Below are 4987 nucleotides of genomic sequence, written 5' to 3'. Positions count from 1 at the left end.
TATAACGGAACTTTGTGAGATCGCAATCAGCTAAGACGAATGACATGTTTTTAGGGAGCTCTCTTTGCACGTTTTATGTAGGCTATATGTAATTTATGTTATCCATATTGGCCTATTTGTATAAAACTTTTGTTTTTCGCGCTACATGCTGGAAAATCCTCTTGCAGGAGACGATTCCCTTCCTAAATTATAACATTAGCTATATGTTTTACATGTATAAAGACCCACTTATGCTGTTTGAGAAAAATGTTAGGCATCATATTATAAATTATTTTTTTATTAAATTATTGTCTTTTAAATTTCCACTGTGCTAAAGCCAAAGCAAATTTAAGAAAATATTATCTGGAAATATTTATTTCATGAATTCATATCAAGTTATTTTTTTCTACCCAGTTGCATAAAATAAAACATTAAATTCAGATTTATCTGTAGGGTTGGGGGCGACTTGCGTTTAGTAAACCACTTTTTTCTTTAGGACTACACCACTGGTTGTAAGTCCTGTATTTGAGACCTTAATATGGTTAAGTTCACAAAAAGTACAGTTATTGTGGGAGTGACAACTGCATTCTCTAACGTCTAACCAAACTCACACCCATAAATTTTCATGACTGCATTCTCAAAAAAAAACCTGCACTACTTGTACGGAACCGGACTGGACAACTAGTTGTCTGTCACATCTCACAATGTGAGAGAGCTGCTCTGCACTGCACAAACACATCTAACTTACAGTGGTGGAGATGTGACATACTGTCAATGTTGTTCTTCTCCACTGGAGCTGCTCCCTTCAGTTTTGTGTTCTATACATTTGTTGAATCAAATGCTCCGCTGTCCACCCCGATATAAAAGTTGCTGTTGCCATTGCACATTTATTCAGACAGGATTTAAGATGCTGTTATTGTGTGTGTGTTTGTGTATATATATATATATATAAATAGAATTTAGATGTATTTACACAGTTTAATGTAGGCCTATTTCAGAGGGGACATGGATGCATTTAACCTGCAGTCACAGATGAATAAATAATGTTTTGTTTTTAACATAAAACGCTGAATACTGTTATTTGAAATTCTATTAAAACATAAAAAAGTCGAAATGTGAAATTAAAACCGCCAGTAGGTGACAGCAAGTGACTGTTAATGAGTGAGTCATTGAGATTCAACCGATTCATTCAAACGACTGATTAATCCAGAAACAAAGATATAAATATAAAAAGCATACAGAAGCATTTTTGCCGTCTACAATTTAGAATGCCTGGAATTTTGAGTTTTAATAGACTAATAAATCAACGTGCATGCACTCTGTGTGTGATTTGGCTATACACTTGAAAATGTCAGATCGCACATCATTACAACTTACCATATTATCGCAGACGATGCTGTATCGCACACCCCAGACTCGACTTGAGTGGAAAATCATCCGCGGTTGTGCGCGCGCTTGTTTGCATATGAGCAAAGGTGTTTTTAGGAGTCTTAACTTGCAGGCGACAGACCACCGTTGGCTGAAATATAAAAACTCAAGTAAAGTACAGATACTCCCAAAATATACTTAAGTACTGTAACGAATTATTATTACTTCGTTACATTACACCACTGCAAATAAGTATCTAACTTCATAGATACTAAATTTAATAGTTAGACTTAATAAAACACTAGTCACTATTGGTTTAACTACTTGTAATAAAAAAATTAAAAAAAAACTACCAACAGAAAAACTATTTTTAAAGGGCCATGAAACCCCGGAACACATTTTTTTTTTTTAGATGTGAACAGATATGTACAGACTGCATTTCAGTGAAAACACTAATAGTACTCATAAAAGTTATCAATAAGTGGAGATTGCTTTTCAACCCGGAAGAACGAAATTGCTCAGAAAAATGAAAAAATAACCAAAGTCGAGGTTACGTCACGGGATGTGACATAGAGCTGGCCCTCGGAGTGTGTTATAGATAGGCTGCAAGGGCGGGAGAGGGCAGTTTCTACGTCACTCGTTTCGGAGCGCTTTTCTGCATTTATTCATGAGAAAGAACAATTATGATCCAATCACTGAGCTGTATTATGCATAAGGTAATCTTACAGCGGAGAATACAAATCTGATGAACGAGCTTCCGTACTGTCAGTTCATCTCATAAAAAGTAACTAAGTAACGTAATTAGTTACTTTTTTAGGGAGTAACGCAATATTGTAATGCATTACTTTTAAAAGTAACTTTCCCCAACACTGGTAACAACACGTGGAGCGTGCATGAGAGCAGTTTCTGCGCTGAACGCCGCAACGAGTTTAACACACTCGCTGTGCGGATCATAGTTCATATCCGGACCGGAGCAAATGGGTTTCATTCATATTTTATATTCTCTCGTGCTCCAAACATGAACCAGCACCGTATACGTGCACATATGTCTTCAAATGAAATATGCGCGAATAAGGGCGCTGAAACAGCGGTGCATCGAATCATGAACGCGATGACACGATAGTTTGTGATACACAGCAAACAATGATATATAGAGCGAAAATTCAAAGATTAGTAAACAATAAGTGACTGCCTTTATTCTTTCTGTTTTAAAGATATTTTAATATTCATTTGTCTGTATAAGTGTGTTGTAGGTCTGTGTTTTATTGGTTGTTTTCTCCCCTCTTCCCACCCTTCGCACTCCCACTTTTCCACAGCCATTTCTGGAGTATTTTTCAGATCTAAAGTGTGAACGACCGGTGCTGAAATTGGGGTTTCATGACACTTTAAAGAATAAATGTTTAACTGGCTTGCCATACTTCACAGCGTGCGGCTGTTTCCTCAATATATTTTCATTCCCTGGGTTAAGAACCTGTCATTTGCTCGCTTCCAATGCAGTCATTAGCACCTGAAATAATACATGGAAAACATGTTATTCATGCCATGAACACTGCTGCTTAACAATAAGCGTATAAGGCTTCCTAAGCCTGTAAGCTATAGTCTGAATAAATGGTTGCATTTATATCTAGCGTATTTTCATGCCTATATGGATTATAGGTTTTGTTGTCTCAGACAGCCAATGATGCATCAATTTACCCTGTGCTGTAAGGACATTAAAACCTCTACATTTCAAGGTCAAGAAGCTACGACACTGTTGCTCTTTTATCCAGCACATTCAGAGGAAAAGAAATAATCTTTAATTCAGCAGCAGTCAGAAACCATAACTGCAGCTGTGCATGTGATACATGGAAAAATGTAATAAGCTAGTCCTGTCTCAAGGGTGGACTCTGGTTTAAAATAACTTGTTAGAGAATGTCTACCTTCCGTGACTAGGTTGCCTCTACTGACAATTTGTCCTTAAGCACATGAGGAAAACATGTTATTCATGCCATGAACACTGCTGCTTAACAATAAGCGTATAAGGCTTCCTAAGCCTGTAAGCTATAGTCTGAATAAATGGTTGCATTTATATCTAGCGTATTTTCATGCCTATATGGATTATAGGTTTTGTTGTCTCAGACAGCCAATGATGCATCAATTTACCCTGTGCTGTAAGGACATTAAAACCTCTACATTTCAAGGTCAAGAAGCTACGACACTGTTGCTCTTTTATCCAGCACATTCAGAGGAAAAGAAATAATCTTTAATTCAGCAGCAGTCAGAAACCATAACTGCAGCTGTGCATGTGATACATGGGAAAAGTGTAATAAGCTAGTCCTGTCTCAAGGGTGGACTCTGGTTTAAAATAACTTGTTAGAGGATGTCTACCTTCTGTGACTAGGTTGCCTCTACTGACAATTTGTCCTTAAGCACATGAAATATTTCTTGAAGATGAATATATATTCATATATAGTTCCTTCTCTAGACGAAGACTTAAAAAAGCCAACATCACATTTCAACAAAAACCCAATAACCTTTTTCATCATCGTTTGCTTACTCTATTAGCAAATATGCACATTTTGATTAGGGAGAAAAAAAGGCCACATCCAGCAATAAGAGTTTGTACTTTGCCATATAAACACAAGTTGTCAGCGGGGGATCACTTAGTCAACTTACTGCCATGAACTTTCTACATCATGTGAAATATCAACATTAAATTCTCTAATAAAAACCTTAAGTGTCATGACCTTGAGCAAAAAACTCATAATGAACCGTAAGCCCTGCCTTAAGCATATCTATCTTGAAATATTAAAATTCAGTCCCAAGTTCCCAACACAATCAACACTTTCACTGTCTGATACCATTCTTAAATTCTTATTTAATTTAAAAGCACCTTTTTAAAAGGCACTCATTTTATGGAATGACCCATAAATATTAGTAGCACACACCTAGTGTATAGCAATACAAGTCAGCATAAACATCATTACTTTGCAGCATCTCTACACATGCTAACTTTCTGAAATAACCTGTTTTTTCCCCCCATGTTTCCAGCCCAGAAACTGCTCATCTTTAAAATTTCATACTAAAACTAAACTTTGAAAGCTGAATCCCCTGCCATCTGCACCAAAAACAAACGAACAAAAAACCTGCTGAAATTAAGCATTTGAGCAAAGCCCTATCACAATCTGTTCAGCAGGCCCTCTCCTGGCAGAAAGACTCATTACAGCATTAAAGCACCAACATTGAATTTCTCCTCAGGGAAAACTCACTATACCTTTTCCATGATGAAAATGTCACAATGTGCATGTGCAAAAAAAAACAAAAAAAAAACAACTGACCTCACATCCCTCAAACACTCTACTTAGCAACTTGATAATCTTTTATTATTTGCAATGTTTCATCTCCAACGTTTTCCAGTTTGATGTGAAAGCATTTAATTCCTTAAATAATAAAGAGAGCAAAAAAAATATGTACACTTTTTTTTTTTCAATAAAACTAAATCAATGGATCATTGTACGCACCTCTTACCATCTGGAAGAAAACAAATCTTAAATACAGGGAAACTGCCATTTCTGTTGGAAAAAATAAATGGCATTACATCAGATTTTTAAACTTTTAATTTCTGAAAATAAAACAAAAAAACGAAACCCCCCCCCCCCCA

Source organism: Sinocyclocheilus rhinocerous, unplaced genomic scaffold (genome assembly GCF_001515625.1).
Source record: "Sinocyclocheilus rhinocerous isolate Xijiao unplaced genomic scaffold, SAMN03320098_v1.1 scaffold2238, whole genome shotgun sequence".
Lineage (NCBI taxonomy): Eukaryota > Metazoa > Chordata > Actinopteri > Cypriniformes > Cyprinidae > Sinocyclocheilus > Sinocyclocheilus rhinocerous.
Note: the sequence above shows the minus strand (reverse complement) of the source record.